The sequence below is a fragment of the Bidens hawaiensis genome, unplaced genomic scaffold (genome assembly GCF_021521415.1).
Source record: "Bidens hawaiensis isolate Kalapana, Puna unplaced genomic scaffold, B.hawaiensis_p1.1 tig00018577_1, whole genome shotgun sequence".
Lineage (NCBI taxonomy): Eukaryota > Viridiplantae > Streptophyta > Magnoliopsida > Asterales > Asteraceae > Bidens > Bidens hawaiensis.
In genome coordinates, this window is record NW_027492815.1 from 270,919 (window position 1) to 292,684 (window position 21,766).

At 37.4% G+C, this 21,766-nt stretch overlaps 1 pseudogene; it reads left to right on the top strand.

The window, feature by feature from the left end:
* The first annotated feature begins 12,614 nt into the window (after positions 1–12,614).
* LOC143556488 (ABC transporter C family member 14 pseudogene) lies at positions 12,615–19,820 on the top strand (annotated as a pseudogene).
* The last annotated feature ends 1,946 nt before the right edge of the window (positions 19,821–21,766 follow it).

Here is a 21,766-nt window from a genome sequence, read left to right on the forward strand (position 1 = left end):
ATACATGGAATCAAATCTGAGAATTGGAACCATAGGGTTTGTAATTGAAAAAGATGATCGTTTAACAATATATTTATATTATTATTTTCATTCTAAAATCAAAATGATTAGTTGGTCCGCTGGTTATGTTTGAGTGTGGACAGGACTCGGTTTCGAAACCCGGGTCAGGCCTTGTTTTCTTTTTTTTTTTAAGATCAACTTTATTAATTATAATAATTAAATAAATTATTTAAAAATCATAATAAATCAATAAAATCATTATTTAAACAAAATAAAATTTTATAAATTATATATAAATTATATTTCACCATTTTCCCATATAAAAACCGACTTCCAAACATGTTAACCTACTAATTGTAATCCGTTAGTTATAATTCGCTCGTAAACTTTATTTAATTAACTTATTTTGTTAAACCGTTAAACTTAATTTTAACTCGTAAACGTTAACCCGAGCCTTTACGAGTATCACGTTTCTCATATTTCCTTTAAGTTATTAATCACATAATATTAAAATATTAAATCGTTAAAATTTCGTTAAAACATAAAATATTATTAAAATAATCCAATGCCCCAAAATTAGTAAAAGATTATAATAAAATAATATGTATACCCAACAAATTTATACAATAAATAACTTTAATAATTCCGTTAATTAGTCTTTAAATATTCGTATTATTTTATTTATAGTTCGTGAGGTTCAATCATTTCGACTTCTTTGACGCGTTTTTGGCTTTTTCTTTATTTACGATTGAGTTTCTCACACCCCCCCTTTAACGTTTTTACATTTTGAGAGTAGCATGCATATCGTATTCAAACAGTTACTTATCCATTTACAAAACTACAATTCGTATTATGGACATGTGTGTTTGTTTGATTAGGTGCGTTGTGCAATTATCTGAGTACGTTGGTTTATACCAATTGGAAAGGACCTTGCGTGCGTTGTCCTATTATCCGAGTACGTGGTTGTTACCATCTGGAAAGGACCTTGCGTGCGTTGTGTGATTACCCGAGTACGTTGGTTGTTACCAACCAGAAAGGATCTTACTTGCGTTGCTACACATGTTCATAGAATTGTATGGTTTTTATGTATGTATTAAAACTGTGTGATTCTCCCCAACAACTTGTAGTTGACCGTTTATTTTATATGCATGCTACAAGTACTATTATTAGAGGTTGAAGTGACGAAGATCCTAGTCCTAAGTTATCAATAATAAACAACCAGTTATTATATTTGATTTCCTTTCTTTGAATGTATTTCATTGATCAAACTTGTGTACTTGAGATTTTAAATAAATTAATGATAATATTGTCACATAATAGTGTCACGTGTGTTTGACAATCTATACGTCACACTTGGAGGTTTTCGCTTAAGCAGAGGTGTTACACTGACTCTCCAGGCAGCCTATAAATAAGTGTGCAATATGCATTGTTTCAAGTGTGTTTGGAGAGGTTTAGGATGGGTTCTCACTATAAAATACTCACTATCATCATCATCCATCACCATTGAAGAAGCAATTATCATCCATATTGGTTAGATTGTTCTAGTTTAATCATGTGTTTGCTTCTTCATTCTCTTAGATGTTTATTATCATGCTCATTATGAGCTAAACCTCCATTTACCATCTAAAATATATGAAGAAGCTTTCTTCTAATTGAAGATTATATTGAATATGTGAGTTAGTTTGTGTGAAGTACATGTTTATCTTGCAATTATCCTATGATGAGATATGTTTTGTCATTATAATTCATTTATTCAAGATTGATGATTAACACTCATTCATGATTGCAAGCCTATCACAACACCCGGGATGGAGACTTGCAAGCCTGTCACATCGTCAAACACGTCGGGATGGAGACTTGCAAGCTTGTCACAACACCCGTTCACACTAATGTGAAATTAAGTGCCGATATTGGTTTCCCGTTTGATGATCCCACATTATACCAGGTGCCCTACAACTTCTTACTTTCACTTGTCCGGATATTAGTTATGTGGTTCAACAAGTTTGCATGCACATGCATGCGCCTCGGATCACACATTAGGACACTCTCAAGCGAATAATATGGTATGTTAAGGGAACCGTCCACTTCGGACACACGCTGGGCAAAACCATGCAACCATCACCACTCGCATACACTAACGCCGGCTAGGCTGGGTGCCCCGATACACGACGATCTACATTAGGATACTGCGTCTATTATGGATCTAATCTTATCTCATGGTCTTCTAAACTCCAACCAACAATATCCCGCTTGTGACAACTGGAAATTTTTTTAAAACATTTGCAACACCGTCCAAGCATTTACGAAACTAATCAATATATGGGATGTCTACTAAATTCATGTGATTTTTCAATGAACGAGAAGTCTACTGAATTCTTTTTATCATACTTATAGACTGGGAGTCTACTTATTTACTAGCGACACCTATCAATTTTCGGAGCAAAAATTCTATTCCACCTAAGACACGAATTTCATTCCACTCCACCGCAAACCTTGTCAATTGTTCTATTCTTATAAAAATGGCGTTCGGCATTCCTTCGGAGCTCCTTTGTCATTCTACAATCCTCCTAACTTCAGTTATCCGATATTCGCCTTCATAAATCAACATCAGTCCCCAGAGAGATCCATCCGACGGTCTTTCACTCTCTGGCTTCGTCTTCCCAGCTATCCTTTATATGCAGGTAAGATCAGATCAAATGCTCATTCTGGCTTCTCTCCCACTACTCCACCCTATTTATTATTATTATTTAACTATTTTAGATTGAACAACGGACATCTTATGCTTCTAATAGATTCCTAGCTAGCTAAGATGCTAGCCCGAGAAGGGCTCCTCGACAAATGGAATCTCCTGGGATCGATCTAATCTTTCTTTCGCTTGTAATAAACATTATGCTTTGTCTACCAATTCCTCTAAGAGTTCTTACAGGAGAGCCTTAACTCCAGCTGAAAGATGAGATAAGACTCTTATTCTCCTCCCGCCCATACTATTCCGTCTTTTATATCAAATCGATCATAACCACTACCTACATTCCACGAAATTGTGCACCACAAATAGGAGCTAATTTTCAACAAGGGGACGCTGTGACACCCCACATTTTCATGTTAGCACCATTAACCCAAAATCCGTTATCTTACACGTCATGCATAACATTTACATGAGTCACACACATGAGTCTGTTTGTACGTGTTGGTGATTAATGTCAAACCAGTTACGTTAATAACTTGCATGATTTAATTGTTGCACGATAAGTGATTATGTGTTACATGTTGTTCCATATTATAATTCTAGTTTCTTAAAAACAAAAATATTTGGAGCGCACTGCGCGTCTCGTAGCATGGAGCCTCGGCTGCGCCGCGACTCGGGGGACGACCAGATTCGGAAATTTTGTATAAAATGGTTTTTGAAACCCTAATGTCCCATAACGTACCCTAGCCACTTTCAGACAAAAACACATAGTTCCTAAGGTGATGTTGATGTCCTTGGAAGGATTAGGAGGTCTCTTAATCATTATTTGATTCTAGGAATCACGATAGATAAGTGTTAACGTTAAACCCTTGTTTCTTGTTCATTTCTTGATGAATCTTGATGAAAACTCTTTGTAAGGTTCATTTGATATAGGTATTTTATGATGATTATGATGTTGTGTAATCGTTTGATTGATGTCACAGTATATTAGGGTTGTTGTATACTTAATTCTTGTCGGGTTTTGTTGAAATCAGAATGTTAACAGATTCATGCTCTCTTATTGTATCGACTGTAACTCGATGATAAATAGTCAATTTTGATCGATTTTGGATTCTAGGTTATAGTTCGTCGAGTCTAGTTTTCATAATGTTATGATTTGTATTTGTTGGACGAGTGGATCATAGTTTTATGATTTTACAAAACAAGAGGTCAAATATGATTCGGGAATATGTTTTCTGACCTAACTTCCCAACGTCATAACTTGAATTTGACAAAGAAAAATGGGTTGGTTCCACTTCTAGAACTTAGAATTATGAGTCTAGAAGACAACCTAATTGGCCTTGTATAATTTGGATAAATGAGTTAAAAGAACCATGAAACTACTTTTCGTTACGCAATCTGCTAAACTGTTTGTACCTATCTGCAATGATGGAATTACTGTGAGCTTTGTATACCTGATAAAAATATAACAAAAATTGTTTGAGAGACCTAATTCCTCTTTGCTACTTTAGTAAAATCTTTACAAGTTATATTTAAGTTTTTCTTAGTGAATAAATTTAGTTTGTACATGCTAGAATCTGTCTCGTGAACTGAATGATAATAAGTTAAGTTTTATGATGAATATTTGGTTGCTTTTCCATGATATGATGTCTGGATACATGTTAGGACTTTTTGGTACATATAACATTACTTATTATCACCAACGAGTGGTCGGGCCAAGTTTTGTTTGTGTGTGAGTCTATACGTGGGTCTTAGAGTCATGTGTTGTTGAACACACTCTCACAACTTAAACATTTATACTAGGAATCCTTTTGCGAGGCAAGTGCATCCTTTTGGTTGAGAAAAGTCTATTGCACGCGACACCAGGTGAGTTCATGCTTTTGCCTATTTGTTTTTTAGAGAGAAAGCACAAAACTATTTTCGTACACGTGTTTTCTAGATTGAAAATACAAAACATTTTCCTTTTTTTCTGGATTGAAAACACACATGTTCCTTGTTTCCTAGATTGAAAACACAAAACATTTTTCTTTACTTGTTTTCGAGAAGAAAACACAAACATGGTTACATACTGGTTTTCTAGAGAGAAACGCAGTGACTTGCTTTGGATTTATGTAGTTTCTTATATATCACAAGTGTATACTAGATGCAATCATATCACTTAAAATTCTTATATACCTTGAACCGTTAGGATGGGATCGCTGGGAAATATAAGTAGTACTACTAGGTTTGAAAAACACCATCCGCTAAAACTCAACTGGAGGTCAGACGGGTATAAATTGTCCACCGGGTGGGTATATAGATAACCTAACAACGAAACTTGATGTTTATTATTGATTTTAGTCCTAAGTTTATAATGATTTTAATTAGAAACACATTAATATATCATACGTTTTTAATGATGTCTGACGTTGGGTAAGTCAAAAACTTACAACTCATTTACATACCACACATTATTTAGTGACACAAGAAACAACCCCCAAAGATACCTGTTAACACGTCAAAATAGAATAATGCATACACTTACTGTTCTCTACGACCTCGATATCTCATACATTCTGCTCATTCATGTTAGTGATATAATGTAGTCTTCGCATTCCCGCATTAATGTTCCCGTCTACTGGACGGGTAAAATACTAGTTGGTTTAGATAAATAGTATGCGGAAATGGTATCCAACTATGAGAGTAAAATGTTAAATAATTGCATCCGACCATGAGACTAATTGAGTAAAATGAATATTTACTAGAAGGGTTGTAGTAAACATATCCCTATATTTTATTATGTAAACAAACCATAATCAAAATCAACACATTTTGGAAAATCAGGTAAATGAGTCAATGTTATTGAGTAAATGGGTCAATGGCCGGGTAGAACCGATGTTGACTAAATGGTGCAAACCCAAGGAGCGAGTAGTCGATAATTCCAAGGGCGGGGAGGTTAACTTTTCCAACGCTACTTGTAGGATTGCATGAAGGTTACAAAATGGGTACCACCAAAGATCGTTCGAAATGGCCTCGAACACCATAGATCAAACTGATAACACTGATATCAAAAATGAAAATAACACGGGTTTCGAAATATTGATCCTACATCTGGATTAATGGACTATATTTTGACTTATCAAAAAACCCGACTTAATTTAAATCGAATATTTTGAAGAAAGTAATATCAAATCGGGTTGTTAAGAAAATGCCAAATAAAATGTATATGCTCCAAGAAAGAGTGTAGATGGAAGATCCAAAAAGACAAAAAAAAAAAAGGTCACAAGTACGTGTGATTTTTTATCTTATATCAGGTTAGGTTGTTTTTTCATGTGATTGTAACTTCCATTCAGCTCATAGAATAGGGAAACACTTTTGAAATCACAAGGGTAATCTTATTTGGTTATTACTTATTTAGGACGAAACAGTGTCATGAAAAACAAGGAGTAATTGGTGTCATGGCCCACATATGTTACACCCCACCAACCTCTACACACCACTAAACATCTTCAAAATAAAATGGACGTTGCGGCGTCATCCACATATATATTTTTCTAATTTTATTTTCTTATTAAATTTAAATGTTATATTTCTCGGTCCAGGTCAAGTCGGGTCACTTAATCATTAATTATCTTTTTTTTCAACGACCAATTTTATCAAAGAAACGCAACTACACTAACTGGAAACTAGATCATATACACGAATACACTCTGAATACAAATATCACCTACCGGTCATCAATTTATGATAGACAAATTGATTACTGGTATGTGGTCATCAATTTATGATCAGATACACCAAGCTGAGAACCACCAAAACAAGCATAACATCGCCAACACCACCAAGCTTCATAAACCAATAGAAATGCATTTTATGTTGTTTATCCTGTATTAAACCTGTAACAATAAAACAGAAATAATAAACGTGAAAGATTGAACCGGGCTTGTGTTTGACACAATTCCCTTAAACAGATTCGTGGTCTGTTCCCAGGGTACACCGGTTCGTAACAGTTGCAGTGTGCTATCGGACTTGACGACTTGCCTGAAACGAAATCAAGAATAATGCTGCAGAGAGAAGATAGAGCTGTGTGTTTTCGATGTGTATGAAACTTCTGTATATGATCCGGTTTTACAACCACAAGATCGTAACAACTCAATAATGACCCATTAAAGTGCAATAATGGTCATTAGTGCGGAATATGTAACTGATCAATCATTAACAAAATTATAATGACTATTTACAGTAACCGAATAATTATTAATGATCATTAACAACCATTGACCAGCTGTTACGATTTGAAAATCTCAAAATTAAATGCAAAAAATCGCCTCACGCGGGCCGGGTTATCGGAGCGGCATTCGTGTCCACGGGACGTGCGGGCACGCACGAGTTCGATAGATTTTAGTCAGGAAACCCAAATTTGCACCCCCCCCCCCTGCGCGCGGGTAGGAGTTGTAGTAAAACACATCACAAATTTTCAAATGTGTAGTGAGAATGGCACCTTATAAACCATTCTCAATTTTGTTCCCCAACCGATGTGGGACAAAGTTTCACCACTTCAATTTTTGAGACATTCATTCACACTCACTTTGCTTAATCTTCCAACAATCCCCCACATGAATGGAGGTCGAAAAACCAACATTATTTCGATTAAATTTCAGCAGTTGAATCTTGCATACAATAGGTAGATGTTACTCTTTGAACCTTTGCTTATGAAGCGCATTTAGCCCACTGACTCTGAGTAGACAGCGATGTCTTTGAACTCATCTGTCGTTTGTGTAGACGACAATACACTTCACACAAGACTCTCCCTGACAAGTTCAAGTCCTCATAGTTATGTTCGTTATGGTCATGAACATGAGCCTGGTTCTGCGAGAGCCATTAAGTATTGTGCCCCAACAATACCCTTCGAAGCGACCCCACTTCTCTCTCACATAGGTGATTCACTATGTATGGTTACCTAATTCAAATCATTAAAAACCATAGGCTTAGCCTCACTCTTGTCACTTTTAGGAATGGACTAGGAAGTTTACCGACCATGCAGTAAACTACCTTTTAAATACGTAGGGTTATCCCCCCCCCCCCCACAATGACCTCATTAATTCATACAATTAGGTTTTCCTATTGAACTCAATTCTTGGGATCTCCAATCTGTTGAGTTAGGTTTCCTTCGTATGAACCTTTAATTTTTCAAGGGCTTTAGTCCCATTCCCATGGACGACTTCTGAACTAACTCTCTACTTAGGCCTTTTGTTAACGGATCCGCAATATTATCCTTTGACTTCACGTAGTCAACAATGATAATTCCTATAGAGATTAGTTGTCGTACCATATTATATCTACGTCTAATATGTCTGTTCTTACCATTATCCATTGTGCTATGAGCTCTGCCAATTGCCGATTGGCTATCACAATGTATACAAATGGCCGATGTCGGCTTAGGCCATCTTGGTATATCCTCGACAAATTGACGTAACCATTCTGCCTCCTCGCCCGCCTTATCTAGGGCGATGAATTCTGATTCCATCGTGAATCTAGCTATAACCGTTTTTTTAGACGAATTCCACGATATAGCAGCACCTCCAAGTGTGAAGACATACCCACTTGTTGCTCTGGAATCATTCGTGTCAGATTTCCAATTTGCATCATAGTGTCCTTCGATAACTGCCGGATATCTGTTATAATGAAACCCGTATTCCCAAGTGTATCTAAGGTACTGAAGCAGCCGAATCATACAGTTCCAATGAATTGAACTTGGGTTGCTCGTGTATCTGCTTAGCTTGCTCACAACATATGCTAAGTTTGGTCTAGTACAACTCATAAGGTACATTAAGCTACCGAAAATTCTTGAGTATTCCAACTGGTTAACTGGTTCACCTCTATTCTTAGCTAGATGTTGACTCGTGTCAATGGGAGTTCTAGCTACATTAGAGTCATTAGCATTAAACTTCTCAAGAATTTTATTCACGTAATGGGCTTGACTTAAAATAAGTCCATTTTGGGTTCGTGTGATTTTAACTCCCAAAATCACATCCGCAAAACCCATGTCTTTCATGTCAAATCTTGCCTTTACCATGTTCTTTGTGGACGTTATGATTTTGTCATCACTTCCAGCAATGAGCATATCATCTACGTATAGACACAGAATGACATATCCATCTGATGTGTCCTTCACATATACACATTTGTCACATTCATTGATTTTGAACCCGGCATCAAGCATGACATGATCAAACCTTTGATGCCATTGTTTTGGAGCTTGTTTCAATCCATACAAGGATTTTACTAGTTTGCAAACTTTCTTTTCTTGCCTAATGGCTATGAAGCCTTCAGGTTGTTCCATGTAAATCTCTTCCTCCAGATTTCCATTCAAGAAAGTTGTTTTCACATCCATTTGATGAACTTCCAAATTTCTAATGGCGGCGATGGCAAGGACTAACCTAATGGAGGTTATTCGCGTAACTGGCGAATATGTATCAAAGTAATCTAAACCTTCTCGTTGTTTATATCCTTTGATCACCAACCTTGCCTTGTACTTGTCGATGGTGCCATCTGGTTTCATCTTTTTCTTGAAGATCCATCGATATCCTAGTGGTTTACATCCTTGAGGAAGATCCACTAGTTCCTAAGTATGATTTTGTAAAATAGAATCTATCTCACCTTTGATGGCCTCCCTCCACTAAGGTCCTTCTGAGGAACTCACCGCTTGTTAGTACGTTTGGGGTTCCTCTTCTACCATGTAGGTAAGGAAGTCAGAGCTGAAGGATTTTTCAGTCCTTTGCCGTTTACTCTTTCTAATTTCGACTTCCTCTATCTCAGATTGTTCTCAAGGGTCATCTCTTGCACCCTCGTTTTTAAGAACAATTTCCTCAACCGATCTAGAAGAACTCGGTTTTCCTTTATCCAAGCATGGGAACATATGTTCAAACCATGATGCATCCTTGGATTCTAGTATGGTGCCTTTGTTTATTCCAGGGTTCTTGGAATCATGCACAAGAAAACGAAATGCGCCACCAAGACGAGTATATCCTATAAATATACAATCCACTGTTTTGGGTCCTATTAGTAGCCGTTTCAGTGGTGTTACCACTACCTTAGCTAGGCACCCCCATACTCGCAAGTATTTATATGATGGTTTATTTCTCGTCCATAATTCGTATGGAGTTACATCTTTCTTCTTATTGGGTATCATGTTTAAGACATAATTCGCCGATAAGGTTGCTTCCCCCTACATGTCTTGGCTTACACCAGAACTTATCATCATGGCATTCATCATTTCTTTCAAAGTGCGGTTCTTCCGTTCCTCTATGCCATTTGATTGAGGGGAGTAAGGAGGCGTGAGTTCATGTATGATTCCATCTCTTTCACACACGTCAAAAAAAGGTGAAACATATTCACCTCCTCGGTCACTCCTTACTCTTTTGATTTTCCGATTTAGTTGATTCTCAACTTCGGCCTTGAACAAGATAAACTTATCAATAGCCTCATCCTTACTCTTAAGTAAGTACACATAGCAATACCTTGTACTATCATCAATAAATGTGATGAAGTACTTACTCCCACCACGAGTAAGAATTGCTTTTAGATCACATATATCGGTGTGGATCATGTTGAGGGGTTCGATGAATCGTTCAATCTTTTTAAATGACGATCTTGTTTGTTTTGCTTCGACACAAGTTTCACATTTATTATTTGAGTCAATATCGAATGTTGTTATACAATTAAGTTTAATCATAAGTCGAATGGAATTAAAGTTAACATGACCTAGTCTACCATGCCAAACATTAGAAGACTAAAGCAAGTAAGCAGAACTAGTAGTGTTCTCGTTCATTCCATTAAACACGGTTACATTTAGTTTAAACATACCATTAAGGGCATAGCCCTTACCAACATACACATCATTCTTGGTCAACACGACCTTATCCGACTCAATAACCATTTTGAAACCAAACTTGTTCAACTGCCACCCCGACACAAGGTTCTTACGAATTTCAGGAACATACAACACATTGGAAAAAGTAAGTTCCTTTCCCGAAGTCATCTTCAAGATCACATTCCCCTCGCCTTTGACTTCGGCCATGGCGGAGTTTCCCATGAAAACCTTCTCTCCATTGGTCACCTCTTTGAAAGTGCTAAAGAGGCTTTTGTCAAAACACACATGACGGGTAGCCCCCGTATCAACCCACCAATCCTTGTTATCTTGCCCAACCCAGTTGACTTCGGTGACCATAATCGAGAGGTCCGTGACCATAGCAACAAGGTTTTCAACCTCACGAACCATATTCACTTGTCGAGCATTTTCATTCTTTGGAAGCTTGCATTCATTGGCCCTATGACCTTGTTTTCCACAATTATAACACGTTCCTTGGAACTTCTTCTTCTTCCCAATTCTCCCCTTAGGACCAAGGTTTGAGCCTTTCCCATGAAATTTCTTTCCACCATTTTTATTACCCTTTGAAGATTGACCATGTTCAACAACATTGTCCTTTGCCATTCCAGGACCATCAATCCTTTTTAGAGAAATTTTGTTATCGTCTTCAATACGAAGACGAAAGTCAAGATCTTCAAGGGTCATCTCCTTTCGCTTATGCTTGAGATAGTTCTTGAAATCAACCCAACTTGTTGGTAGTTTTTCAATCATAGCCGCAACTTGGAATGTCTTGCTAAGCGACATTCCTTCCGCATGAACATCAGAATAATAACTTGCAACTCTTGGACTTGGCTCATGACAGTTTTTGAGTCCATCATTCCAAAAACATAGCCACCACGAATTTCTTAGAACCGGCATCTTCAGTTTTGTATTTGCGGTCCAACGACTCCCATAATTCTTTGGCAGTCTTGGCCTTGCAATACACATTGTACAGCACATCCACCATACCATTCAAGATATAATTCCGGCACAAGAAATCCGAATGATTCCAAGCCTGAACTGCGCTCACCGAATGAGCATCCATTTCCCCTTCATCAACATGGGGCACGGTTTTAGTCAAGAACCTCGCAAGGCTCAATGTGGTCAGATAAAATAACATCTTTTGCTGCCACTGTTTGAAATTCACACCGGTGAATTTCAACGGTTTCTCAGCAAGAGACATGACTGCATTAGGCAGTGGCACAACCACGTTTGCTATGACAGCAACCGCGGAAGTGACGATGGCGGCAGTGTTCATGGACTGGGATTTTCTGAAACGAAAAATACAGGAATACACAATTCCCTACAGATTCGCGGTCTGTTCCCAAGGTACAGCGGTTCGTAACAGCCGCAGTGTGCTGCCGGACTTGACGACTTGCCTGAAACGAAACCAAGAATAACGCTGCAGAGAGAAGATAGAGCTGTGTGTTACAACTCAATAATGACCCATTAAAGTGCAATAATGGTCATTAGTACAGAAGTTTTCGGAGCGGCATTCATGTCCGCGGGACGTGCGGGCACGCAGGAGTTCGATAGATTTTAGTCAGCAAACCCAAATTTGCACCCCCCCCTGCGCGTGGGTAGGAGTTGTAGTAAAACACATCACAATTTTTCAAATGTGTAGTGAGAATGGCACCTTATAAACCATTCTCAATTTTGTTCCCCAACCGATGTGGGACAAAGTTTCACCACTTTAATTTTTAAGACATTCATTCACACTCACTTTGCTTAATCTTCCAACATTTACAACCCTATGACACTCTTTAGCAAACTACCTGACCCAACCTTTAACTCTAGCCCAGCTCCTTTGCTATTTAAAGACACATAAATGATTCTGAACCATTTACCTTTCTTTCTCCAACATCAATATCTTTTAACAGATTCCATTTGAGCCCCCAATAACTCTTTACTCTCCTAACAAGCAATAATATCTCTTAACTCAATCATGGAGGATAACACATCATTGACGTCGATCTTATTATCTTCATCCATAGTGAACCAACAATCCGCTGACCTCCAGAATCCGGGTACTGTAAGCGGATGGGCCCGTCGAAATTGGTTTGGTTTTGGATGAATCCCCTGCTCAAAAAGGGACACAAAACCCCGTTAAAAATAGACGATATCGCTTTCACCCGAACACCGAGCCGAAATAATGCCACAGTTTTTCAAACAAAACTTGCCGAAACCCGAAGAGAATTCGAAAAACCCCGTTCGAACAATGCTGATTCGTTGTTTCTGGAAACACGTTGTGTTCACCGAGTTCTTAGCAATTGCTAAACTCTGTGTCGGGTATGTCGGGCCGTTGTTAATCCAACAATTCGTTGATTTCACTTCGGGGAAGGCGAGTTCACCTCACGAAGTATATTATTTGGTATTACTCCCCTTGGTGGAGAAATTTACAGAAGTTTTGGCATCACATTGTTTTATGCGAATGGGGTTCAATTCAAGCATGGCTACTACTTGGTTAATGATATTTACAACGAATGGTCGACGCTTGTTCAAGCTTATGCGTCTCCAATTGAAGACAAACGGAAGTTCTTTAAGAAGTAGCAAGAATCGACACGTAAAGATATTGAAAGAGCGATTGGAGTTATAAAGAAAAAAATTCATTTGATTTCGAGGCCACTACAGTTTTGGTCAAGGGAGAAAATTATGGATATCGTCTACACTTGTACAATTCTGCATAACATGGTTTTTGAGGACTAAGGTGTGGCTATTTGTCAAAACTACCAAGGTGGCGTCTCACAACCTGAATCGACAATCACCGATGACGAAAAACTCCAAAACATCTTATATCTCAAGAACTGCGAGGTCCACAGAAACCATCGTCATAAGTTGGTCGAGCATTTGTGGGCTAGACTGTGACATCCCTCGATTTCGGGTCAAATTGTATTTATTTTGTATTTGTTTTTATGTTGTAAACCGACCTGATTTATATCCCGAACATTTCAAATATATAAAATATTGGATTTTATGTTACTAAAACATTCCCGCTTGTCTAATTTGAAAAACCCCTTTTACGGATTCGAAAACGGACTTAAAACGCTCAAAATACATCAAAAACGAACTTCCGGACACGAACCGACTCGCAGCGAACCAGCAGCAGACCAGAGTAGACCAGCAGCTTCCTCTCCTTTTTTTTGTTGTTTTGTGACTTGTCTTGACCCCCCCTTTTGCATGCAAACCTTGATATTTAACCCCATGCTTGACCCTTTCAACCCACCCTATATATACACTCATATCCCCTTCATTAATCCATGCTCATTCATCTCTTTCTTTCATAATTCTCAAGCATTCAAAGGTGTTCTTCATATTTTTTGGCAGTTTGACTTTCCAAAGTCAAACTGACCATAGTCTTACATTATAATCAACTTGTTAACACTTATTAATACTTGAATATTATTATACAACATATATATAATAGCACCCTTTGTACCTTCGGCGGGCATTTCTCCGATCTCGGTCGGTTAAGTGTCCCCATAAGACAAAGCTACATGGAAGACTCGTAGTAGTCCTTGATTATATATTTTTCGCATCTAACCATCTAACTTGTTATACTTATTTAACTTATGCTCATCTTAGTTCTATTTTACATTTTGAGTTCCATGGTTATGGGTTTGTAGAGACTAGCCTCGGTTATTCCGTAAATAGCTCCAAACCGGAAGCCGAACTCTTGTTTACTAGTTTGTTTAAATAGTTGTATAAACATGTTTTATGTAAGATTTGAGTTTCTAAAATCATTTTAATTAGTTCCATGGTTATGGGTTTGTAGAATCTAACCTCAGTCTTATCCCGAAACAAGATCCGAACCGGAAACCGAACTTTCGTTTAAAGACTTTGTTGTTGACTTTTTGTATGTAAAACTTTGGTATTATTATTTATAAATTATTTTACAAGTTCTATGATGTTTGGACATGTGGTAACCATTCTTGGCCTTATTCCAAGATAAAAACCGAACTAAACTAAGTTTACTCGCTTAAGACACACAAGTGTGTTTTTAACCATTAAAGCTTATATATTTCTTTAAAAATACTTTATAAACTGATTTCAATTATTTTCACAAAGTACTCGGAATGTTGAATCCAACTTGATCTTATAACAAAGTTTGGACCGATTAAACCGAACACTCGCTTAACGGACTTTGTTAGTTCTAAAACAATAGAACTACATACTTGGTTAAGTCTCTTTAAGATTTATTGAGTTATCTCATACATTTATTATTTTGGGAAAGTTGACTTTGGGTTTGGTCAAGTCACCAAGACCCGAACCGACCACCCGAACACTCGTTAAAACCCGTTTTAGTATCTATATTATAAAGGGACTTGCTTTCTTGCATTTTTACCCACCTTGTTACTTAACATAGGTTGAGTAAAGTTAAGGGCTAGATACTTTAACCCGGTTTCGAGCAAACTTACATTTTTAAAGGACTATTATTATAATTTCTTAAATATTTACATTTTAAACCTTAAACTTGTTTACATTTCTTATCATTTATTTTCATTTAAAGACTTCCAAGACAACTTTTCTAATACAAGACTTCTTCTCCTTTAGACTTCGTTCGTTAAACTCATCGTTCCGGTTAATCTCCAAATCATCAAACCTTTCAAGTTTATTACTTGAACGTAAGTACTTTCATCCCCCGTTTTCACTCTTTTATATTTTGGGGGTGACATTGCAAACTTATTCAAATCCAAATAATTTATACTTGAGTCTTAAACCACAAACTTTATTGTATGCTTTACTTAAATAAATGCTCAATTTGGTGTTATATGTTTATATGCTTAAGTGCTAATGTGTTTACCGCTTTTGGATGGTTGATTCACAACATCCGAGTATATATGGCATCCCCTTATAGAAAGATGTCGTTAATGTATTCTTATTAACAATTTCATACAAAATCCAAGTATATTTGGCATCCCCTTATAGAATGGTGTCGTTAATGTATTCTTATTAACGATTTCATTTATCTAAATTGTTGCTATTATTTATTGTTTTGTATACAAGTTGTGGAATTTCATATTATATATCTATTGTTCAAAAACTATGAAATTGCTCACCAACCTTTGTGTTAACAAATTCTATTTATGCAATGTTACAGTTTTGACTTTAGGTTGACTCGAGGACTTGAAGAAAAAAAACGTTATCAAGACTATTAGGATATTAGCAAAACGAACAATATATTATTTACTATGATTTGAATTCGGTTATTGTATGAACAAGTTATGTGACTCTTTGTGTTTTTATGAATTTAAATGAGTTGATTAAATATTGTCACTTAATAATGTCGTGTGCGATGAACAATCGGTTGCGCCCCGACGTTTCCGTCTTGGTCGGGGTGTGACATAGACGTCCCGATGATCTTGTACTAGACTAGTATTATTATTTGTTAATATTTTTATTTTTTAATGTAATATTTATTAGTTATCAGTTTCAAAATTTAAAAGAAAAAATTAAATAAGTCAGATAATTCGGTAAAGTCACCGCTCGCCTGGACCACAACAGGCTTAGGCGACTTCAGCGAGTGTCCAGTCAGCATACAGTTAGCACTGCATGACACAATATTATTGAATGAATTCAAAGCCCAGCTTCAACAACAAACAGTAATATCAAATCAATGTTAATCATTTAATTTCTGAGAGATTTTATACATGTCACCTATTATAAATTTATACTAATGTTTTCATGAAATGTTAAAATGAATTATTGCATCCATGAGAGTAAAATGAATATTTACTAGAAGGGTTGTATGTAAACAAATCCCCATATTTTATTATGAGTATATATGTTAATGCCACATAGACATAGTGACAATCTCATGTTTTATATGAGCCATGAGTTTTTCTACAACCCAAAATTCAGAGAATATGATGCTATGGTTGATGCGGTATCGACTTTACCAGCATGTTAAAATAATAATAAGGGAAAATTATGGATCAAGCTAGGCGACCACCTTTACTCACGTAAATGAACAGACTTTTGCTTCTTTCTTTTTTTCTTTTTTCAAATCCTTGTTTGGGCGAGAATAGTCCATAACTTCTCGCCGACATGACGTATACTTTCTTTCTAGGGCAACTGTTTTAATTTTGACTCAATAACAAAAAAATGCCAACCAATAACAAAAAAAAAATGGATCAAGCTAGGCGACCACGTTTATGAAAAAAAAATGCCAACCAATAACAAAAAAACGTTTGATTTTAATTTTTTAAATAAAATAAAATTACCTTGTTTAATAATTATTCGGTAGACTAAAAGGATTTGTACATATTTTGAGAATGAATGGTAGGTTGTCTTCGAATCTTCAAAACCAGACTTATGCGTGTGTCCCTACTTAACCATTGTTAATCCTAATTGACCATTTTTAAACATCATTGTTGACCTACCGGGATATATTGGATGATAAATGACATAATGAATTATATTAGGTCATTGTAAGTTTTAGCGAGAATGTATGAACGTTGTTGGCATTAATTAACCATTATTAACCCCATTAATAATTGACAACACCGAGCCAAAATAGTGTCACAGGTTTCCGAACAAAACTGGCCGAAACCCGAAGATTTTTTTTTTGAGAAGTGAACTTTATTGAAATACAAGCGAAAACCCACCTAATCTCCAAGACGGAGAGAAGGGGCAGCCTACAACATTACATCGAAAACAAATTACACCACGACTTCCAATCCTTATCTTTACTATTTTGCCTATTACTAAACCATAAGAAAGTAAGCGCCTTTACATCCGCTACAATCTCTACCACGTTACCTCGTTTATTCTCAAAATTTTGCTCGTTTCTAGCTTTCCAAATCCTCCAACAACACGCAATGATCACCCCTCTCACAATCTCCTTCCGAAAAGTAGACAAACCATCCATATTATGCATCTCCATCACATCTTTTAAGATAAAAGCAAAAAAACTGGGTAAACCACACCATCTTAAAATACCTTCCCACACCCCCATAGAGAATCCACACCCTATAAACACATGATCCACCGACTCCTCCCCATCTTCACACAGAACACATAATGTGTTATCTGCGTGAATATTCCTTCTCCTTAGCGCCAATTTTGTAGGAAGGCGATCCAACAAAGCTCTCCACATAAAAATATTACATTTATCCGGTAACCACTTACACCACTCGAACACTGCATCTCCATTATCCATATTGGTTCTGGTTAACCAAATTCTGACCGCATTAACAGAAAAACACCCATTTTTTCCCCGTTCCATCTCCAATCATCTACACACTTGATTAGCGATACCCGACAAATCACCTCCATCAACTCCTCCAATTCCTTAACTCGATCTCGAACTCCGGAGCCTTCTTCCACGACCAATTCACCGAAGTAATCATATCCTCCCGATTTAAAATGTCAGAAACCAAACACATCTTTCTCTCTTCCAACTTAAAAAGAGACGGAAATGTATCCATCAATCTCCCCTTGTCCGTCCATGTATCGACCCAGAACCTCACCGACCTTCCATTCCTCACTGAACACTTGATTAACTCATTAGAGGACGAACCATGCATATGTAATCAGTGACTTTCTTTGACAATGTTCGACCAAATAGCAGTCAAGCTCTTTTTAACTGGATATAACTCCCATTTCCTACTAGAACCATGAATAGCCTCAACGACCTTCTTCCATAAAGCTTCCGGTTCCGTTCGAAAGCGCCAAACCCATTTGGAAATTAAAGCTCGATTACAGTCAAACAACCTCGACAAACCCAAACCCCCTTCCTTCTTTGGCCTAGTTATCCTATTCCAAGCAACCCAGTGTAGTTTCTTGACATCTTTAGTGCCTCCCCAAAGGAAGTTCTTAATAAGCGAGTCTATATTTTCCAACACCTTCACAGGAGTCTTATACAACGAAAAATAATAATTCAGCAAAGCTTCAAGAACTGATTTAATTAACACAACCCTTCCCCCTATCGATAAAGTACTTGCCTTCCACTTGGTTAACCGAGACCGCATCACCTCCATAACCGGCTCCCAATTGGCAATTCTATTCATATTTGCTCCCACACGAATTCCCAAATACGTAAATGGAATTACACACGCTTGGAATCCCATAACATCCGCCATTCTTCTCACCACTTGCCAGATGATTCGAAAAAACCCCGTTTAAACAACGCTCATTTGTTGTTTCTGGAAACACATTTTGTTTACCAGGGTTTTAGCAACTACGAAGCTCTGTGTCGGGCTGTTGTTAATCCAACGGTTCGTTGATTTCACTTCGGGGAAGGCGAGCTCACCTCAACAAGGATATTATTTGGCGAAATTGACTGAAGTGTTGACATCACATCACTTCAATTTCCACTCGCAGAAGCTCGGGATGTTGATTAACGTTGATAACGAGCTTATACAAGAAATTAAGGCTTAAAAATCTCACCTTCGGCTCGACAATCTCACGGTGTGGGCAAGATAGTGAACTATATGGCGGTAGATGCTCAACAGTTGTCGGATGTGGTGCCCCAAGTGCACGCGATCTGGCTCATGTCGGTTCAAGTCACGGGAGCATTAGCTATTTTTATTTTACACTTGGGCAAGCCACGGTGTTCAAACTGGTCGCGGTTTTATTGTTAGTCGTGTTTTTCGGGACAAAAAGAAACAAGTTCCAGTTTAACATAATGATAGCCCGAGATTTGAGGTTGAAGGCAACGAATGAGACGTTGAGTTATATGCGGGTGATTAAGTTTCAAGCATGGGAACATTTCAACAAGCGGATTCAGTCGTTTCGTGATTTGGAGTATTGTTGGCTTTGTAAGTTTATTTATTTGTTTGGAGTGAATATGATTATATTATGGAGCGCGCCTATTGGTTATCTCGATGGTCATGTTCGGGAGTGGGATGCTGTTTGGGGAGAAGCTAGATGCGGGGATAGTTTTCACAACCACATTGTTGACTAAAATCTTGCAAGAATTGATATGGAAATTTCCCGAGTCGGCGGTCTCGTTAGGACCGTTGGATAAGTATATGCTAAGTAATGAACTGGAAACAGGTTTGGTGGAAAGGAATGTCAACAATGAAAGTAATAGTAATATTGACATTGATAGTAATAGTAATAGTTCTGTTGTTGTTGAGGTGGAAAACGGGTCATTCAACTGGCATGACGGCCCATCAGAGTGTGAAACGATAAAAAAATTTAAACTTTGAAATACAAAAAGGTGAGCTCGCGGTCATTGTTGGTACTGTGAGCTCAGCGAAATCGTCTCTATTTTCTTCGGTTATCGGTGAGATGCAAAATTAGTACCAAAATACTTATAATAAGTACCAAAATAAGTATTTTGGTACTTATTTTGCATCTCGCCATTAACTGAAGCAAGCAGAGATGATTTCCTTGAGCCCACAGTCCCAAGAATGACTGCGAGCTCACCTTTTTTTATTTCAAAGTTCAAACTTTTTATTGCTTCACCTTCTGATGGGTCGTCTTCTGATGGGTCGTCACGCCAGCTGATAACCCGTTTTCCACCTCAACAACAACAGTACTGCTACTTTTATTGTTGACATGTCTTTCCACCAGAGCTATTTCTGGATCATTACTAGCATATACTCATCCCACCGTCCTAACGAGACCATCGCTTGAAAAAGCAAGGCCATCGACTTGGGAAAATTTCCAAATCAACTCTTGCAAGACTTTAATCAACGACGTGGTCGTGAAAACCGGCCCCGCATCTAGCTTCACCCCTAATAATATCCCACTTCCATACGTGACAGTCGAGATAACCAAAGGTGTGCTCCATAACATAATCATATTCGCACCAAACGAATACATAAAACTTACAAAGCCAATACTCCAAATCACAAAACGCCTAAATCCACTTGTTGAAATGTTCTTCCCATGCTTGAAACTTAATCACCGTCATAAAATTCAACATCTCATCAGTTGCCTTCAACCTCAAATCACGTCCTATCATGATGCTAAATTAGAACTTATTATTTCATTTCGTCCCCAAATACAAGACGAACAAGATAACCAAAACTGCGACCAATGTGACCACCATGGTTAGCCCGAGGGTAAAACATAGAGTAACTAATGCACCAGTGACTTGAACCGGCATTGACCAGATCGTGTGCACTCGGAGCATCATATCAGATAACTGTTGAGCATGGAGTTCACTATCTTACCCACATACATGGAAAGATTGAAGCCAAAGTAAGATAAAAAAGAAATAAAAATCCAAGAAACATCACCTTTTCAATGGGTTTGTGCTTTCAGTTTCTCGGCATAGTCTTCAGCCGTCGACGATTAGGTCAAAAATCAGAGCCACAGATGTTACTATTACTAGATCTAGCCACCATGGCAGCGTTTGTATCAAAGATCTAGTCATGATATTCGACCACTGAAGCTGACAAATTGGGTATTAAGGGCGTTCTGTTCATTTCAGATCGGGTTAAACGAAATCTAATCTGATAAAGATATGGTGATGTTTTGCTACCGGCGGTGGGTTTTAAGCAAGTGAAAGTGAAAGTGAAAGTGGGTATTTCAAACAAGATGGCTGTGGAAAAAAATATAATATAGATGAAGCAATAGATTGCCATTAGGCAATGTTAACGGTGGTGGTGGAAGGTTAGTTTAGTAAATAGTTTTTAATTTTATTTTATTTAACTTAAGGGTAGTTACACAAAAATAGTCTTTTTAGGGGTAAAATTTTAACTGAAAAACTTAACTTTAGTTAGTGTAAAGGACTACAACCGACACAATTACTCATTTATTGGACGAAGAGTGAGCGTAAACTTTTTAAAGAACCAGTTTCATAAATTAACCTATGTTTAAAAGATAAAAATTGTAATTCTGTCAAAAATAAAATAAAATAGTGCATTATATATAGCATTAGTCTTTGACTATTAAAACTTAAAAGTCAAATAGTCCTGTGTTCTGTTTAAAAGTCAAAGTCATTGACTTTAATTTTGCCACCATTATCAACCAACGACTCTCTGACGTGGAGAGACATAGCGTTAGCGGCTCCTTTGACAGTGGCGCGGTCATTGTTAGAAGTTCTGCTATGCGAGATTTGATTTCCTTGAATGCAGCTTCTACTTCTGGGATCCAGCGAAACTGCATTTTCTTGAGGCAATTGCGGAGGGTAGATACAAAGGGGAATGACTTGTCAGCGTGGTTTGCTAGGAATCGGTTCAACGCCACCGGTCATTCGTTCAGTGTTTGCACCTATTTGATCGTGGTGGGAGACGGCA